This window comes from Nycticebus coucang, chromosome 7 (assembly GCF_027406575.1).
Source record: "Nycticebus coucang isolate mNycCou1 chromosome 7, mNycCou1.pri, whole genome shotgun sequence".
NCBI lineage: Eukaryota > Metazoa > Chordata > Mammalia > Primates > Lorisidae > Nycticebus > Nycticebus coucang.
In genome coordinates, this window is record NC_069786.1 from 70,173,451 (window position 1) to 70,194,961 (window position 21,511).

Consider the following 21,511-nt stretch of genomic DNA (forward strand, 5'->3'; position numbering starts at 1 on the left):
CTATTTCATGATCTAATACATGATCTAATATCAAAACAAGAAAAATTAACAATTTATATGCAATGACAAGAATCTCATAAGCTTAATTTTAAATGAAAGAAGTAAACATACTTCCCTTTATTTACATGTATTCTCTAGATAATCAGGGAATAGAGGCTGGGCGCGGTAGCTCACGCCTGTAATCTCAACACTCTGGGAGGCCGAGGCAGGTGTACCGCTTTAGCTCACCAAGTTCAATACCAGCCTGAGCAAAAGTGAGATCCCATCTCTACTAAAAATAGAAAAACTGAGACAAGAGAATCGCTTGAGCTGGACTTGGAGGTTGCTGTTAAATATGACACCATAGCACTCTACCCAGGGCAACGGCTTGGGACTCTGTCTCCAAAAAAAAAATCAGGGAAGGGCGGTGCCTGTGGCTCAAAGGAGTGGGGTGCTGGCCCCATATACCAGAGGTGGAGGGTTCAAACCCAGCCCCGGCCAAAAACTGGGGGGAAAAAAAGGTCAGAGAATAGGATCATATGTGACATTTTAATATAAATAAAAATTCCATTTATATAAAACTCAAAACGGGCAATGATTATACCAACTATATGACACTTTGGAAAAAAGCAAAACTACTGAGACAATAAAAAAGATATGGTTCCTGTGGGTTAAGGGAAGAAACAGATGAATAAGCAGAACATAGAGAATTTCAGAGCAGTTAAAATACTCTGTATAATATAGGCGGATACATGACATACATTTGTCCAAACCCACAGGATCTACACCACCAAGAGGGAACCCTAATGTACAGTATGAACTCTGGGTGATAATGGTGTGTCAGTACAGGTTCATCAACTGTATCAAGTGTACCACCCTGGTGGGGTATGCTGACAAGGAGGAAGGCTATGTATGTAGGAGTACGGGGTAGATGGTATATCTCTGTGCCTTCAATTTCACTGAGAACCTAAAACTAATTAAGTCTCTAAGAAAGAGTAAGGGCTGCTATTTGGTCATAGAAAAATGGTGATCACCTACTTTTGACAGGGATAATGACTGGGTACAGGGAGATATCTGGGTACAGGTTGCCGATAATATTCTATTTCATGATCTAAGTGGTGGTTTCTCCTACATGCTCCATTTGTAAAATTTCATCAAGTTATATATAAATGCTCTGTATATTTTCTGGATGTATATTAATACTTCAATATAAAGATTATTCTAAATGAGATAACGGAAAGTAATATACAGGGTGGCCATAAAATTCATGTGCAATTAAAATTAAATTGCACACCAACTTTATGGCCACCCTGTATAGAAGATTACTTAGGAATTATTAAAGATAATTAATCCCTAATTTTAAGTATAGAATATAAATGTATTTATTCAACAAATATGTGAGTAGCTACAATATGCCAGTCACTTGTCTAGGTTCTAAAGATAAAGTAGTTAACAAGAGTTAAGTTCATGCCTTTGTCAAGCTTACATTTTAGTTGCAAGATAGAACAAAAATAAGTAAATACATGGTATTATAGGTGGTGGTTAAAGGCTCTGGGGGAAAAGCAGGGAAGAAACAAAAGGAGAGGAGTGGTTGCCGTTTTAAATAGAGTGGCTGAAGGCTTTCCCTATATAGAGACATTTGACAACCCTGAAGGAGACAAGAGAGCAAGAGAATGGGGGGAGTACTCCAAGAAGCAAGGAAAGCTTGGTGTGTTCAGGGAAAAGCAACGAGGCCTGTTGTTGATGGAGTGGAATGAATGTGGAGGAAGAGGACTAAGTGATAAAATCACAAAGGTAGAAATAGTGAGTGTTGGTAGGGAGATTAAAATCATATGTGATGTTACAGTCCACTGTGTACAACCTTGTAGACTATTATAAGAACTTCACAGTTTATTCTGAGTGATAAAAAATTCATTACTCTGGAATTAAGAGGGGTGATATAATTTGAATCGCATTTTATTAAAGTAAATCTAGGATCACTCTGGATGTATTAAAGAGACTGTTGGGAGGCAAAGGGCAGAAATAGACTAATTCAACTAGGAGGCTACTATAATTATGAAAGCAAAAGATGATGGTGGCCAAAAACTGATGAGATGGCAGAACTGGCCAGTCAGAAAATGTTTTGAAGGTAGAGTCAAAGACATTTGCTAACAGACTGATAACACATTACTCTGTGAGGTGTGAGAACAGAAAGAACTAAAGACACTTCTAATATTTTTATCCTGAGAAAATAGGAAAATGGAATTGCCATTACATAAGATAAGTAGAATGAAGGTAGAAAGATTACGGGGAAGGGGGTGCCAATCTGTGGCCCATTCTTGGACACGAAAGTTTGGAAATAACCTACTGAATATGCAAAAGATGCTGGTCAGGCAGTGAATGGGTCTGGAGTTTAGAGAGAAGTCTGCCTGCCAAAAGAAGAATATACAGTTGGTATAGAGTCATGTGAAATACAGAAATAACTGGATAAAATACCAGGGCACTCCAAATTAATAAGAAGAGATTAAAAAGAACCAGCAAAGGAGATTGAAAGTAGCCAGTGAGATAGGAGGAAACTGGTATCCAGAAGCCAAATGAAGAAATCCTTTCAAGAAAAATATAATCAACTATGTCAAATGCTTGAAAACTCCTTACAATGAGAACTAAGAAATGCTCCTTTGATATAACATTGGAGTAATCACTGGTGATCTTGACAAGAGCTGTTTTCAGTAAAGGAAGGATAAAACCCTGCCTAAAGTAGACTTGAGACTAGAAAGATGAATTGGAGACAAGTATAGATAACTCTTAAGAATTCTGCTGTTAAGAGCAAGCATTATAAATTGGCAGTGAAGTTCGTAGGTTAGCTCACAAATGTAGATTTAATACCTAAGAGTACCTGAAATACTGTAAACCAGCTTTTATATTTAGTAGCAATATTTCATAAACACTAGTAGCATAAAAAATGAATATGCTCGTTTAAATCTGACTTTTATGTTTAAGGAAAAAACTAAGTCGAACACAAAAAATATAAGGAACAAAAACACATTCAAGGATATCTGCATAACACACTAGTCGAACACAAAAAATATAAGGAACAAAAACACATTCAAGGATATCTGCATAACACACTAAAGAACTTTATAAATTGTCCTGGGTTTTTTTGTAGTATGTCTATTCCCTACCTCAAAATGTTTAAATTTCTGTTTCATTTGGCCAATTAAAGCCCTGACAGCATTTGTGACCCATGAGTATGGTTTTTATCAAGGCCTACCAATAAAACAAGCTTGTGATGGGCAGGACGCAACGGCTCATGCCTCTAATCCTAGCACTCTGGGAGGCCCATGTGGGCGCATTGCCTGAGCTCAGGAGTTCAAGACAGCCTGAGCAAGAGACCCCCTCTCTCTAAAAACAGCAAGATGTTGTGGGGGGCACCTGTAGTCCCAGCTACTTGGGAGGCTAAGGCAAAAGGATTTCTTAAGCCCAAGAGGTTAAGAACTGTGATACCACTGCACTCTACCAAAGGTGACAAAGTGAGACTCTGTCTCAAGGAAAACAAAACAAAACACCAAGCTTCTGAAGGGGAAATATATTTAAGAAAAAACCTGAACACCTATTCAAGAGTTGAAATACAGAGGAAAGCAGAAAACTTAAATGATGAAATATATACATACACAGAGGCACACACAATATCACTACAAAGGTAACACTGATTACCAATATTAGGTAAGCAGTAATAAATCAGGGCATGCCTAGACTTCTATTAAAAATATTACCAGAAGATGGCTCAGCACCTGTAGCACAATGATTCCAGCACCAGCCACATACACCGGGGCTGGTGAGTTCGAACCCGGCGGGGCCAGCTAAACAACAATGACAACAGCAACAAAAAATAACTGGGCTTTGTGGTGAGCACCTGTAGTCCCAGCTACTTGGGAGTCTGAGGCAAGAGAATCACTCAAGCCCAAGAGTTGGAGGTTGCTGTGAGCTGTGACACCATAGCACTCTACCAAGAAGACATAATGAGACTCTTATCTCTAAAAAAAAAAAACAAAATTACCAGAAGAAAATCCTAAATACTTCTTCCTAAAAGTAACTGCTAATTACTTATCATCAGCGCTAATAGAATATTTAAGCTAAATTCTCAACTGGTTTTTCAAGTCTGTAACATGCATATTTAATTTAAATAAATAACACTAGATAAATATGAATTAGAGTGATTGATAAAATGAGACCTTTTCTTTTATCAATAGCATATCATTAGGATTGTGTTGTTCTTATCAAAGTCTTTCAAATTCTTTGCCTTCAACTTTTTAAAGCACTGATAAAATTACTTCATTTGAATCTAAGTTAATTTTATTTACAGTTGCCCTTTAATCAGTTTCACCTGCCACTAAAAACCCTAACAGGGCGGAACTTTCTAGAACGCTCGGTGGGAGGCAGAGGAGTGCAGGGCAGCATACAACTAAGCGTTCCTTTCCGCTACACTGAGTGGGCCTCTGCCCTCTCACCAGCTGTAGAAAATGGTGAAAGAAACCACTTACTATGATGTTTTGGGAGTCAAACCCAATGTCACTCACGAAGAACTAAAGAAGGCATATAGAAAACTGGCCTTGAAGTACCACCCTGATAAGAATCCAAATGAAGGCGAGACGTTTAAACAGATTTCTCAAGCTTATGAAGTGCTCTCTGATGCGAAGAAAAGGGAATTATATGACAAAGGAGGAGAACAGGCAATTAAAGAGGGTGAAGCAGGTGGTGGTTTTGGTTCCCCCATGGATATCTTTGATATGTTTTTTGGAGGAGGAGGAAGGATGCAGAGAGAAAGGAGAGGTAAAAATGTGGTACATCAGCTCTCAGTTACCTTAGAAGATTTATATAATGGTGCCACAAGAAAACTGGCTCTGCAAAAGAATGTAATTTGCGACAAATGTGAAGGCCAAGGTGGCAAAAAAGGAGCAATAGAGTGCTGTCCCAATTGCCAGGGTACTAGAATGTAAATAAGAATTCATCAGATAGGACCTGGAATGGTTCAGCAAATTCAGTCTGTGTGCATGGAGTGCCAGGGCCATGGAGAACGGATCAGTCCTAAAGATAGATGTAAAAGCTGCAATGGAAGGAAGATAGTTCGAGTGAAGATGATTCTGGAAGTTCATATTGACAAAAGGCATGAAAGATGGCCAGAAGATAACATTCCATGGTGAAGGAGGCCAAGAACCAGGTTTGGAGCCAGGAGATATTATCATTGTGTTAGATCAGAAAGACCATGCTGTTTTTACTTGACGAGGAGAAGACCTGTGCATGTGTATGCATACACAGCTGGTTGAAGCATTGTGTGGCTTCCAAAAGCCAATATCTACTCTTGACAACTGAACCATAGTCATCAGCTCTCATCCAGGTCAGATTGTCAAGCATGGAGACATCAAGTGTGTGCTAAATGAAGGCATGCCAACTTATTGTAGACCATATGAAAAGAGTTGCCTAATCATCGAATTTAAGGTAAACTTTCCTGAAAATGGCTTTCTTTCTCCTGATAAACTCTCATTGCTGGAAAAACTTCTACCAGAGGAAGGAAGTAGAAGAGACTGATGAAAGGGATCAAGTAGAACTGGTGGACTTTGATCCAAATCAGTGAAGACAGCGCCATGACAACGGAGAAGCATATGAGGATGATGAACATCATCCCAGAGGTGGTGTTCAGTGTCAAACTTCTTAACGAGGCCAGTGATGACACTCATGCTGGCATTTTGTGCAGTAACGAATGAGTGAGGGACTGTAATCTATTATGCTCACTACTTGCTATTGTTTCTGTTTTAATATTCAACTATAGTAGTGTTTTAAAGGTTAAATGAAGAATAAATGCAAATATAAAAGCTCTGAAAAAAAAAAAACAAACAGAACAAGATAATCCTACAAAAATTTCATTATTTTAATTATATTTTATAATTATTTAGATTTCTATGGGAGTTTCAAAGCTACTTAAAGACTTTTTAAAAACTTTTCTTTTAAGGGGATAGTTCTAAATTGTAGAAATGGATTCCTAAAAGTAGGGATCCAGTTTTAAAACTGTTATTTTGGCCAAGCTGGTGGCTCACACCTGTAAGATGCTAGGAGTTCAAGACTAGCCTGGGCAACATAGGGAGAGTCCAACTCTACAAAATAAATTTTTAAACCAGCTGGGAACTATGGTACATTCCGGTAGGCCCAGCTACTCAAGAGGAAGAACAGGGGGCAAAAAGAAACCTTGGAGGAAACCTTGGAGCCGTATAATTGCACTGCTGCATTCCAACCTGGGCACTAACATGAAACTCTGTCTCTAAATTTTTATCCCGTTGTCAAATATAACATGCATATTATCTATGCTTTAACATTAAGCAATCTCTTCCCCCCAAATTCCCATCTCCTTAAATTTGGATCATTACTTTTCTTTTCTTTTTTTTTTTTTTGTAGAGACAGTCTCACTGTACCGCCCTCAGTAGAGTGCCGTGGCGTCACACGGCTCACAGCAACCTCTAACTCTTGGGCTTACGCGATTCTCTTGCCTCAGCCTGCCAAGCAGCTGAGACTACAGGTGCCCGCCACAACACCTGGCTATTGTTTTTGTTGCAGTTTGACCGGGGCTGGGTTTGAACCCGCCACCCTCGGCATATGGGGCCGGCGCCCTACTCACTGAGCCACAGGTGCCGCCCTGGATCATTACTTTTCTATAACTAGTCCTCTCCCTCCGTACTTAAAATTAATCTTTTATTAATCCTCTATATTTTATAGCAGTCTTCCAAATTATCTTCAAAGCTTTTCTACTCATTATACATTAATGAGATTATTCCTATTAAATCTAGACAACGTAAACTTTTATAGATTACACATACACATAAACGGAAATGACTTTCTAACATGTCTTAATCTCATTTTGTAGTGTTACCATAAATATGTGACAAAAAGACTGATGTGCAATTAATATACTTTGAATATTATAATACTAGGTTTACCTTATTTAATCTCAAATACTAGATAGTCCCACCCCTGTTAAGGGGACAGTATTCTACTCCCTCAGATGGTAACAATGATGATAGATAGCATGTAAGATCTACTACTTGTCAGGCACTGCTGTAAACACTTAACATTCATTTCATGCTCCCAACTACTCTAAAGTTATTATTATTTTTTCCATCTATTTTCTAGATGAGAAAACAAAGAAACATAATTGAAAATGGATATAGAGTTAGAACATAAGAAAAAAATTGTGCAAAACCATACTGCAGACATTCCTAAAGATCAGTGACGGGCAAGTTCACAGGAATGGCTGCTTTAAGTTAGCTTCCCTTACATATAAATATATGTGATATTAACTGATCAAATGAAATTAACATGAGTTTAAAATCTGGGAAAGTTAGTGTATGTACACACAATGAAATATTGTGCAGTACTGAAACAGGCAATCTCATGGCATGCTACAACACAGGTGAAGCTCTAGGACATTATGCGAAGGCAAATAAGACAAATACTATGATTTCATGAATATGAAGTATCTAATGTAGTCAAAATCACAGAAACAAAAAGTAAATAGGTAACATTTAACTGATACAGAATTTCAGTTTTCCAAAATGAAAAATTTCTAGAACTCTCCTGCATAATAATATATGAATACAAAGTATACTTAAAAAGCATACTGAACTGTACACTTAAAAAGGGTTAAGACAGTGAATTCAACGTTACCTGTTTTTTTTTTTTTACTATAATTTAAAAAATCTGGTGAAGTCTCCCTGTTGCTTCCCACTCCCATAGAGGAATTACTTTAGGAACTTCACAAATAAAATCTTCAATACCACAGGTAAGAAATTTAGAAACTATGAAAGATATATATCAGTACGTTTCTAAGTTACTACTTCATACAGTCCTCTTTCCCATTATGGCTCTTTGGTTTCCCCATAAACTTTAGGGAGCAGTTTCCCTCTCTCCTTCAGATAAACAAACAAACAAAAAAGACTGCTTTAAAGCTACTATAGCCTTACCTCCCACACCAGATTAAAATAATAGCAAAAAAAACCCATAGTACCAATATTTCCTAATTGCTATCAAAGAAATAGCAAGAAAGTGATGTCTTAAAAGCAACTATCATAGGCTCCTGTTCCAAGATGGCGGCCAAGTAACAGCTTCCTTGCAACTGGGCAAGGGTGAGTCCAGGGAGATAAGACTCCAGGCATCTCTGGCTGGTGGGATCTGCCTATAAAATCCCTTTGAGGACACTGGGAATCAGCGAGAGACTTCTGGACCCCAGGAGGAGGACAAAAGCAGTAGAAAACCAACAAGTGGTTGCGTGTGTTTGTTTGGTCTAATCCCGCCGGCAGGGGTAAGTACAGCAGCAGTGAGACTGAAAACTGGAAAGGCCTTACCTGTGAGCTGTTTTGGTGGTTTTAGACTTAGTACTCAGTTGAACTGCCTTGGGAGAGCTTGGGCAGGAGTGCAGAGAACTTTGGGCATTATCTAGGGCCCCAGACTGAGCCGCTGAACCTGACGGAGCTAATAGTGTTCAGCTGTGGGCTGCGCAGAGCCATTGTGAGAGAACTGCACCATCAAGCTCCGCCCTCAGGGTAGCAGAGCAAGGATCAGGTGGGAGCTAGTAATCTAGTGACTGAGCAGCCTAAAGGTGGGGACTGAGCCGCCTTACAGCCTTAACCCTCAGGGGCAGAGTGAGACTGGTTTTGGCACACTGGGTAAGTGGATAGCCACTTCAGCAGTGATCCCAGCAACAAGCACTTTCCTGGGAAAGCTTCTGCTTAGCCAAGTTTAGAAATTTAAAGTGCCTTTCAAGAGGGCTGAAGAGAGATTTAGGGTCTCCACCCTAGGGGGTTTGAGAAATCAGCAGAGGCCTGCAGTTGTATCAGCATTGTGATTAACATCTCTTACCCCAGAAGATCGCCTATTGCCCAAACAATATTCAACGAGATACATAAACCGCTTTGTTTTTGGTTTTGTTTGGGTTTTGTTGTTATTTTGCTTTTTAATTTCAACCTTCTCTTTTTTTTCCCTCCATTTTTCTAGTTTAAATACAATTTTCCATTGTTGCCTTTTTCAATAATTAGAACTTCATTTTGGCTAGTGTTTCTACCCCTATTATTTGGTTTTCCCCCAATTTTATCCCATAAAGTTTTCTGTTTGCTTATTTTGGTTTGATTTATAGCATTTTTGTCTTTCCTCTCTACTTGGTGGAGGTGGAGTACTGTGTCCGAACAGGCTAGCAAATAGGTGCTGACCTCAAGGGAACCACCCCCGGCATCCCCAGCAGGGGGAGGGTTTTTAAGGTTGTACACTTAAAAACCTGTACACCTATATGCTCTGTTTCCCTCTTTCTGTGCCCCTCTTCTTTTTGTCAATATTCCCTTTTACCCACCACCTCTCCTATCTCTTTTTTCTTCTCTTTCTTTCTTTTTTACTTTCTTTGATCCCTTCTTGCTCTTCAACCATTTCATCATTCTGGTCCTGTACCAAAAGGACTCATCGAAATCCTAGTCCACAGGCATGGCAACTTAAAGAGCAAGAAGTGGTGAAAGGAAAACTAGGGCAACGAAACAGATTTTAAAAATCACTCATGAGGAAGAATCAGCAGAAAACTCCTGGCAACATGAAGAACCAGTCCAGAGCAATGCCTCCAAGGGACCGTAAGGTAGCTACTGCAGAGAATTCCACCTATAAAGAAATGTTAGAAAATACAGAAAGGGGATTAAGAATACACGTGATGAAAACAATGAAGGAAATAATGGAAACAATGAAGGAAACTGCTGATAAAGTGAAAAATAACCAAAAGGAAATCCAAAAACAGAACCAAATACTAGATGAATGATATGAAGAACATAGAAAAAATATAGCAGAGCTGAAGGAACTGAAGCAGTCAATTAGGGAACTTAAAAGATGCAATAGAAAGTATAAGCAACAGTTTAGATCATGCAGAAGAAAGAATTTCGGAGGGAGAAGACAAAGTTCTTGAGATAACTCAGATAGTTAAAGACGCAGAAAAGAAGAAAGAGAAAGCAGAACATAGTCACTGACAGAATTATGGGACTTTATGAAGCGTTCCAACATACAAGTTATAGGAATCTCAGAAGTGGAAGATGAATGCCCCAGGGGAATGGAAGCCATACTAGAGAATATTATAAATGAAAATTTCCCAAATATTGCCAAAGATTCTCACACACTGCTTTCAGAGGGCTATCGGACCCCAGGTCGCCTCAACTCTAACCGAGCTTCTCCAAGACACATTGTGATGAACCTGTCCAAAGTCAAAACAAAAGAAAACATTCTTCAAGCTGCCAGAGGTAAGCGCCAGTTGACCTACAGGGGCAAATCCATCAGGGTGACTGCAGACTTCTCTAATGAAACTTTCCAAGCAAGAAGACAATGGTCATCTATCTTTGATCTACTTAAACGGAACAATTTCCAGCCCAGAATTTTATATCCTACTAAGGTAAGCTTTAAAATTGACGGAGAAATCAAATCATTTATTGATATACAAACACTGAGGAAATTCGTCACAAGACCAGCTCTACAAGAGATACTTCAACCTGTTCTACACACTGACCATCACAATGGATCAGCAGCAAAGTAAGAACTCAGAAATTAAAGGGCAGAACCTAACTTTCACACTGATGCAAAAGATAAAACTAAGCAATGGACTCTCACCAAATAAGATGAATGGAACACTACCACACTTATCAATTATCTCAATGAATGTTAATGGCTTGAATTCCCCACTGAAGAGGCACAGATTGGCTGACTGGATTAAAAAACACAAACCATCCATTTGCTATCTGCAGGAAATACATGTGGGCTTCAAAAGACAAATTAAAACTCCAAGTCAAGGGTTGGAAGACAATTTTTCAGGCAAATGGAATTCAGAAGAAAAGAGGAGTTGCAATCTTATTTTCAGATACATGTGGATTTAAAGCAACTAAAGTCAAAAAAGGCAAAGATGGTCACTTTATATCGGTCAAGGGAAAAATACAACAAGAAGACGTTTCGATTCTAAATATTTATGCACCCAATTAAAATGCTCCCAGATTCTTGAAACAGACCTTACTCAGTCTGAGCAATATGATATCTGATAATACCATAATAACAGGGCACTTTAACATTCCTCTTACAGAGCTGGACAGATCCTCTAAACAGAAATTAAACAAAGATATAAGAGATTTAAATAAGACCCTAGAACAACTGTGCTTGACAAACGCATATAGAATACTCCATCCCAAAGATAAAGAACATACATTCTTCTCATCACCCCAAGGAACATTCTCCAAAATTGACTGTATCCTAGGCAAAAAAACAAACTTCAACAGAATCAAAAGAATAGAAGTTTTCTCAGACCATAAGGCACTAACGGTGGAACTCAACTCTAACAAAAATGTTCAACCCCACACAAAAGCACGGAAATTAAACAACCTTCTGTTGAATGACAGATGGGTGCAGGAAGAAATAAAACAGGAAATCATTAACTTCCTTGAGCATAACAATGAAGACACAAGTTACCAAAACCTGTGGGATACTGCAAAAGCAGGTTTGAGAGGAAAATTTATGGCTTTAGATGCCTACATTCAAAAAGCAGAAAGAGAGCGCATCAAAAAACTCACAAGGCATCTTATGGAATTAGAAAAAGAAGAACAATCTAAGTCTAAACCCAGTAGAAGAAAAGAAACATCCAAAATCAAATCAGAGATCAATGAAACTGAAAACAAAAGAATCATTCAGAAAATTAACAAAACAAGGAGTTGGTTTTTTGAAAAAATAAATTAAATAGATAAACCTTTGGCCAGAATAACTAGAAATAGAAAAGTAAAATCTCTAGTAACCTTGCTCAGAAAGGATAAAGAGGAAATAACAACTGATCCCACAGAGATACAAGAGATCATCTCTGAATACTACCAGAAAATCTATGTCCAGAAATTTGACAATGTGAAGGAAATGGATCGATATTTGGAATCACCCCTTTCCCTAGACTTAGCCAGGAAGAAACAGAACTCCTGAACAGACCAATTTCAAGCACTGAGATTAAAGAAATAATAAAAAAGCTTCCAACCAAAAAATGCCCTGGTCCAGATGGCTTCACACCAGAATTCTATCAAACCTTCAAGGAAAAACTTACTCCTGTCCTGCAGAAATTATTACAAAAAATTGAGGAGGGAGGAATCTTCCCCAACACGTTCTACGAAGTAAACGTCACCTTGATACCAAAACCAGGAAAAGACCCATCTAAAAAAGGAGAATTTCAGACCAAATTCACTCATGAATGCAGATGCGAAAATTCCCAACAAAATCCTAGCCAATAGATTACAGCTTATCATCAAAAAACTCATACATCATGATCAAGTAGGTTTCATCCCAGGGATGCAAGGCTGGTTTAACATAACCAAGTCCATTACCCACCATGTTAACAGAAGCAAAAATAAAGACCATATGATCCTCTCAATAGATGCAGAAAAAGCATTTGATGAAATCCGGCATCCTTTTCTAATTAGAACACTGAAGAGTATAGGCATAGGTGGCACATTTCTGAAACTGACAGAAGCTATCGGTGACAAACCCACAGCTAATATTTACTGAATGGAGTAAAACTCAAAGCTTTTCCTCTTAGAACTGGAACCAGACAAGGTTGTCCTCTGTCCCCTTTACTATTCAACCAAAGACTCAACCACAAGACTCCTGGAAGTCATCAAAAAATAGAGTAATGTCTCAGTATATAAAATCAATGTCCACAAGTCACCAGCCTTTGTATACACCAATAACAGTCAAGATAAGAAGCTAATTAAGGGCACATAGTTTCAAAGAAAATGAAATACCTAGAAATGGAATATACCTAACAAAGGAGGTGAAAAACCTCTATAAAGAAAATTATGAAATCCTCAGAAAGGAAATAGCAGAGGATATTAACAAATGGAAGAACATGCCATGCTCATGGATGGGAAGAATCAACATTGTTAAAATGTCTATACTTCCCAAAGCAATCTACCTATTCAATGCCATTCCTATCAAAATACCAACATCGTACTTTCAGGATTTGGAAAAAATGATTCTGTGTTCTGTATGAAACCAGAAAAAAACCCATATAGCTAAGGAAGTGCTTAGTAATAAAAATAAAGCTGGGGGCATCACCATACCAGATTTTAGGCTGTACTACAATACAAAGCCATAGTGGTCAAGACAGCATGGTACTGGCACAAAAATAGAGACATAGACACTTGGAATCAAGTAGAAAACCAGGAAATGAAACTAACACCTTACAACCACCTAATCTTTGATAAACCAAACAAGAACATACCTTGGAGGAAAAGACTCCCTATTCAATAATGTGCTGGGAGAACTGGATGTCTACATGTAAAAGACTGAAACTGGACCCACACCTTTCCCCGCTCACAAAAATTGATTCAATATGGATAAAGGACTTAAATTTAAGGCATGAAACAATAAAAATCCTCCAAGAAAGCATAGGAAAAACACTGGAAGATATTGGCCTGGGGAAAGACTTCATGAAGAAGACTGCCATGGCAATTGCAACAACAACAAAAATAAACAAATGGGACTTCATTAAACTGAAAAGCTTCTGTACAGAGACAACAACCAAAGCAAATAGACAACCTACACAATGGGAAAAGATATTTGCATATTTTGAATCAGACAAAAGCTTGATAACTAGGATCTACAGAGAACTCAAATTAATCCACTTGAAAAAAACCAACAATCCCATATATCAATGGGCAAGAGACATGAATAGAACCTTCTCTAAAGAAGACAAATGACTAACATGAAAAAATGTTCATCATCCCTATTTATTAGAAAAATGCAAATGAAAACCACCCTGAGATACCATCTAACCCCAGCGAGAATGGCCCACATCACAAAATCTCAAAACTACAGACGCTGGTTGGATGTGGAGAGAAGGGAACACTTTTACACTGCTGGTGGGACTGGAAAATAGTACAACCTTTTTGGAAGGAAGTATGGAGAAACCTCAAAGCACTCAAGCTAGACCTCCCATTTGATCCTGCAATCTCATTACTGGGCATCTACCCAGAAGGAAAAAAATCCTTTTATCGTAAGGACACTTGCACTTGACTGTTTACTGCAGCTCAATTTACAATCGCCAAAATGTGGAAACAGCCTAAATGCCCACCAGCCCAGGAATGAATTAACAAGCTGTGGTATATGTACACCATGGAATACTATTCGGCCATTAAAAAAAAAATGAAGACTTTTAATCCTTTGTATTAACCTGGATGGACGTGGAAGACATTATTCTTAGTAAAGCATCACAAGAATGGAGAAGCATGAATCCTATGTACTCAATTTTGATATGAGGACAATTAATGACAATTAAGGTCTCGGTGGGGGTGGGGGAAGGGGAGAGCTCAGAGAAAAAAAGAGGGAGGGGGGCGGCACCTGTGGCTCAGTTGGTAAGACGCCGGCCCCATATACCGAGGGTGGCGGGTTCAAACCCGGCCTCGGCTGAACTGCAACCAAAAAATAGCCAGGCGTTGTGGCAGGCACCTGTAATCCCAGCTGCTCGGGAGGCTGAGGCAGGAGAATCGAGGAAGCCCAAGAGCTAGAGGTTGCTGTGAGTCCTGTGACATCATGGCACTCTACTGAAGGCAGTAAAGTGAGACTCTGTCTCTAAAAAAAAAAAAAAGAGGGAGGGATGGAGAAAGAGGGATGGAGGAAGAGGGGTGGGGCCTTGGTGTGTGCCACACCTTTTGGGGGCAAGACAGGATTGCAAGAGGGACTTTGCCTAACAAATGCAATCAATGTAATCTGGTCTATTGTACCCTCAATGAATCCAAAACAATTAAAAAAAAAACCAACTATCATAAGTCACATCTCTCACTATTTGAATCCTCAGAGTACCAAACATTCATCCTAAGAGTAGATTTAATTTTTTTTGAGACAGAATCTCACTTTGTTACCCTAAGTAGAAGAGTGCCATGGCGTCATAGCTCACAGCAACCGCAAACTCTTGGGCTTAAGTGATCCTCTTGACTCAGCCTCCCAAGTATATATGCACCCACCACAATGCCCAGCTATTTTTTTTTTTTTCAGAGATGAGCTCTCACTCTTGCTCAGGCTGGTCTTGAACTTCTGAGCTGAGGTAATCGACCTGCCTCAGCCTCCCAAAGCGCTAGGGTTACAGGTGTGAGCAACCATACCCAGCCAGTAGATTTAATTTTTAGGGACAATCAAAAATTATGTGAAGCTGCATATTATGAATAAGGAGGTTAAGTATTCAAACTGGAAGATACCATATTGCTCTTGATTCAAAATTAAGTACATCTGTAACAGAAAACGGATCATAATATAGTTTGCTTCCCTTTTCACCTGCAATCGCCTAGGCTTCTAATCAACGCTGTATCACTAAAATAAGCGAATGCTTTCTTAGTGAAAGTACTGAAGGACAGGTATATTTGTTTTTTTTAAACCTCCCTCTTTTTAGTAAGACCAAGGGAGAAAATACACAAAACCAACAATAAATTATACATGATTTTTTAACCTCACCTTTTGGTATTTAATAGGTTACCTATAAGAATAACCTCACATCTTGGTATTTAACAGGTTACCTCTAAGAATACTATTCTCAAATTTCTTACTTTCTACCTAGTAGATACACATCTTCTTTCAGGTTCATATATATGTATTTGCTTATGTCACTCGTCAAGAATGCAAAAATGGCTTCCATATAATTATATTACTAATTTATCCTAATTGTATGTAGCAAAAAAACTCTTTCAAATTGAGTGACTTTCGGCTTATAGATATCTCTGAAAAGATTCTAAAAATAGCTAACACAGAATAGAGTTCAGTTTTGCTTTTCTTGTAATTTGCTAAAATACAGGGTGTCCATAAAGTTTGTGTTGCACATGAACTTTATGGCACCCTGTACAATGGTAATGGTATAATATAAATTCATTTCCTAAAATCTAAATAACCTAAGCTTCTTTTCAATAAGAGTATTATTTACTATTTCAATGTTTAATTATCACCTTAAAAATACAGCAAAAGCTTTTAAAATTCAAACCCTTCAGGGCATGAGTTGTTTAGGATAGCTACCAGCTAACGACAGGTAACCATATTTTGAAAAATCCCTTCACAATCAATTAAACATAAACCTACTTTCGTTGGCAGGAAGCTCAGAACATTAACTTTTGTCCAATGACTCTAATTTGTTATTAAAAGTAATTTATGGTATTAAATAAATCCCAGACCACGGAATTGAAAATTTCCAGAATTCTATTTTATATCTACTTATTTTTCTACCTTCTTCTTCTCTCCATCGTCCACCTCCTAGGTCATCATACTCACCATCCCTTCTAATGTACATTTTCAAGCCAGTTTTTTTTTTTTTTGTAGAGACAGAGTCTCACTACTTTATGGCCCTCATTAGAGTGCCTTGGCATCAAACAGCTCACAGCAACCTCCAACTCCTGGGCTTAAGTGATCCTCCTGCCTCAGCTTCCCGAGTAGCTGGGACTACAGGCGCCCGCCACAATGCCCGGCTATTTTTTGGTTGCAGTTTGGCCGGGGCCGGGTTTGAACCCGCCACCCTCGGTATATGGGGCTGGCGCCTTACCGACTGAGCCACAGGCGCCGCCCTCAAGCCAGTTTTAAACCTGGAGTTTAGTTAAGGTTATTGAAAGTATATATATAATCATCAGATAAGTTAGGACTAAAGAAAGGATCTGAGGCTATTTTTGAGAACCCAAACCTCCCAAACAAAGGTGGCCACAGTGGATACACCTGCTCCAGCATAGGGACTTGCAAGCTGTTCCCTTAAAGGATACTTCCATGCCAGCAGAGAAGAGGAATATATAAGATCTTTGGCCCTCATGAAAAACCAGAGAAGTCTCACTGAAATTAGTTTTCTACATTGGCACTAGACTAAAACTGATGGTGCTCCCAACTGCTGCTATGGCTAGGGGAGAAAAAAATCATGGTTTCAGGTTCCCTCCCTTAAAAAAATATTGCTTTTAAACAAAACAAAAAGATTCCTTTTACTCAATACTGTATCAAGAACATTGTTCTTTCTAAGACTTATTTAAACACCCTTTGCAAATTATAAATAATCTTAATTTGGGTTATTACTAGAAATAGCAAATAGCTTTAAATGATCCACTAAGCCACACCTATGTATTGCTCTGAACAATTATTTCTAGTTACAACACTATAAGCTTCCTTGTTTTCTATTTGTTCCTGCCTTCTACCTAAGAATCATTTTGCCATATTCCCTATAAAAGAGAAAGAACACTTGGTCAACACTTAAGCTGGCTATTACAAGGAATATAAGCTAACAGGCTGAATGTTGGCAGTTTCAGAATCTGTACATTCTTCTTTCATTCGCCGTTTCCATATATTTAATTCAAACATTTATTAAACTACTGTAACCAAAATTATAACACATTAATCAGAACTGGTAAAGCTGTGCTACAGTAACAATCACAAAATCTCAATGGCTTGATACGACAAAAGTTTATTTCTTATAAATTTTACATGTCCAATTCAGGTTGGCAGGGAGATTGCTCCCTTAACAGTCCCTTAGGAATCTAGACTCCATTTGATCCATGCTTCCAAGGTTGCCTTGCCAAGGAAGGTCAACTGGAATGTGGCAAATCACATCCTGCTCCTAAACTTCCATTCCTGCTGTAATGTTACAAAAGGGTACAGGGCCATGCATGACTTTAGTATTTGAAGGAAAAGGCAATCCTATTATACTCTTGGAAGAAAAGTAGGCCTTTTGTGAAGTATCGTGACTCCCTAGTCCCCCTGCTGGTCAAATATCCAATTTACTCTTCTTTCCACATGCAATATACCAAGCCCTCCCTGCAGAAGGTAATCCAAATATCCAGTTTAGTCACAGCATCAAGCTCATAAGAGAAGTTGTGGGTGATGTGGCCCTCTTCATAGTTACTAACATGCACAATATACAATGATAGTACAAGAAAAGCATAATCATAAAAAGTATTCCTATTCAAAAAAGGAAGAAAAGGGAGGCTGGGCGCAGTGGCTCAAGACTATAATCCTAGTATTTCAGGAGGCTGAGGCGGGTGGATTGCCTGAGCTCGGGAGTTTGAGACCAGTCTGAGCAAGAGCAAGATCCCCATCTCTATGGATAGCCAGGCGTTGTGGAGGGCACCTATAGTCCCAGCTACTTACTAGACTGGGGCAAGAGGATCACTTGTGTGCCCCAAGAGTATAAAGTTGCTGTGAACTATGACGCCACAGCACTCTACTGAGGGTGACAAAATGTGACTCTGTCCCCTCCTCCCCAAAAAAGGAAAGAAAGAAAGGAGGACACTCCACCCCCCCCCCAGAACCATTGGTTCAAAACCCAGCTGAACAGGTAAGTATTTCCTATTATATTTTCCAGGACAGAGAGCCCCCCGCAATTCTGTGGTAGATTCTTGGGAGGAGTTTCTCAGTCCACTGTTCTCCATGCCCTTAGCTTCTGCCCTCTGGGAGATTTCTGATGGTCTGGTATCTTCTACTATCAAGTGCATGGACTTTGGAGGGAGTGCCTTATGAAATCTGAGCAAAATTCGCACCAGGCAGGTAGAAGGTTAGGGAGGCATGGAGAGAGGAACAGAATCGTTAAGTCTCACTGTGGTTTCTCCGGCTATCCAACTCCAAGAGGTTTATCTATTTGACCTTACCCAGTTCCAAGTGCCAATGTCTAGAACCACCACTTTTTTCCTAAAATATACTTCTCAGATTTACTGTATTTTTTTCACTTTCTTGCCCCATGACACTATAGTCTATTTCTATTTGACTGTGGGTACCTTGAGCTTACGTGGCGTTAGCTGGGAATCCACGCCTTTAGGCCTCTTCCTATAACCCAACTGAAAGGCATCAACCACTTCCTTGCCAGACCTACACTACTCAGAAGTTTTTTTTTGTTTGTTTGTTTGTTTTTTTAATAGAGACAGAGTCTCACTTTATGGCCCTCGGTAGAGTGCCGTGGCCTCACACAGCTCACAGCAACCTCCAACTCCTGGGCTTAAGCGATTCTCTGCCTCAGTCTCCCGAGTAGCTGGGACTACAGGCGCCCACCACAACGCCCGGCTATTTTTTGGTTGCAGTTTGGCCGGGGTCAGGTTTGAACCCGCCACCCTTGGTATATAGGGCCGGCACCTTACCGACTGAGCCACAGGCGCCGCCCCTACTCAGAAGTTTTTACAATGCAAGTTATGGTCATAATCTTGATTGGATCCTTGACAAAAGACTTGAGTTTTAATTATTTGCTCAAAAGTCTTCTGTTTCATCTCTTACTAACTGTGAGAAGCAATTTCTTCTTCTATTCTTACAAAACCCCTAATTTCTAGACTTTTACTGCTTCTCATTCCTACTTGCAAACCAAACAAAGTATTTTCTAACTCATCTTTATGAGACCTTGCCAAATAAAATCCAGGGTAGCCAAACTACAGTGTCTTCCAACCTCATCCCCTAAAAGCTACAAATCCATTACAAACATTACAGGCGGTCCCCGAGTTACAAATATCAATTTATGCACAACTTGCACTTACAAATAGAGGCTATTACAGGTAATAGGTAAATGTACCTTTTCCAACTTACATACAAATTCAACTTAAGAACAAATTTATCCCATTCGTAACTCAGGGACTGCCTATACCTGCCTTCCAAGTTATTGCAACTTCTCAGCATTGTCATCTTTTCTGTCTCTACTATCAGTTTCCCTTGCTACCTGACCTTTGAGCCAAGGACATACTTGGGGTTTTCTGTTAGAATACACTACTCCTTGCCTGAACTTTGGTATTAGGATGACCTACAACATAGATACTATCAAACATAATTATTAATATAATGCAAATCACATATGTAATTTCAAATTTTCTAATAGCCACACCAGGGTAAAAATAAACTGAAATTAATTCTAATATTATATTTCATTTAACTTGTGGGTTTGGTTGCAGACCACTGAATAAAGCAATTACTACAATATAACAGATCACTAACAGGTTTTGTTTCCCAGGGCATTAAGTTATGTTTACACTATAGTGTAGTTTATTAAATGTACAATAACATAACATCTAAAAATCAAAATACATACCTTAATTTTTAAATATTTGATTGCTAAAAAATATGCTAGCAATCATCTAAGCCTTCAGTGAGTCATAATCTTTCTGCTGGTGTAGCATCTTGCCTCAGTGTTGATGGCTGCTGATGATCTGATCTGGGTGGTGGTTGCTGAAGGCTGAGTAGGCTGTGGCAATTTCTTAAAATAACAATGTGATGTGCCATATTGATTGACTTTACATGTTAAGATTTCTCTGCAGCATGTAATGCTGTTTGATAACATTTAACCCACATTGAACTTCAAAACTAAAGTCAATCCTCTCAAATCCTGTTGCTGCTTTGTTGACTAGGTTTATATAATATTCTAAACCCTTTGTTGTCACTTTAGCAATATTCACAGAATCTTCACCAGGGGTAGACTCCATCTCAGGCAATCACTTCCTTCACTCAGCCCTAAGAAGCAACTCATCATTTGTCCAAGTTTTATCATGAGATTACAGCAATTCAGTCACATCCTCAGGCTCCACTTCTATTTCTAGTTCTCTTGCTATTTCTACCACATCTGCAGTTATTTCCACTAAGGTCTGGAAACCCTCAAAGTTTTCCATGAGGGCTAGAATCAACTTCTAAATTCCTCTTAATGTTGATATTTTGACCTCCAACAAATAACAAATGATCGTGATGGCACCTATAATGGTGAATCCTTTCCAGAAGATTATTTGCTTTGCCCACGTCCATTAGAGGAATCAATATCTAGATCAGCCATAGCTATTATTTCTTAAAAATAAGACTTGAAGTCAGAATTACTGCTTGATCCATGGGCTAGAGGATGTTGTATTAGCAGCCATGAAAACATTAATCGCCTTGTATATGTCCATGGCAGCTCTCGAGTGTCCAGGTTATAAGTGAGCAGTGATACTTTGAAAGAAATCTTTTTTTCTGAGGTCTCAAGAGGAGGGGGCTTAAATACTCAATAAACCATGCTTTCATCAGCTGTGCTATCATCCAGGCTTTGCTGTTCAGCTATAGAGCACAGGCAGAAAAGATTTAGCACAATTCCTAAGGGCCCTAGGATTCTCAGAATGGTAGATGAGCATTTGCTTCAGTTTAAAGTTACCTTCTACATTAGCCATTAACAAGAACTCAGCCTGTTCACTGAAGCTTTGAAGCCAGGCACTGATTTTTCCTCTCTAGCCATGAAATTTCTAGATGACATCTTCTTCTGATATAAGGCTGTGTCATCTACACTGAAATCTGTTGTTTTGTGCAGCCCCCTTCTTCAAAAATCTTAGCTAGATCTTCTGGATAAATGGCTGTAGTGTCTACATTAGCACTTCCTGCTTCACATGCACTTTTATGTATGTTATGAAGAAAGCTTCTTTCCTTAAGACAACATGAACCAACAACTCTGCTACCTTCAAACTTTTCTCCTGCAGCTTCCTTGCCTTCCTCAGCTTTATTAACTTTTTTTTTTTAGGCAGAGCCTTACACT

General features: G+C 38.9%; 1 protein-coding gene and 1 pseudogene across 3 annotated transcripts in view; one reads left to right on the forward strand and one right to left on the reverse strand.

Moving 5' to 3' along the window:
• The window catches only part of SP3 (Sp3 transcription factor), a 76,599-nt gene that overhangs the window by 16,368 nt on the left and 38,720 nt on the right, over nucleotides 1-21,511 (reverse strand). The window lies entirely within an intron of this gene.
• Nucleotides 4,479-5,671, forward strand: LOC128590077 (dnaJ homolog subfamily A member 1-like; annotated as a pseudogene).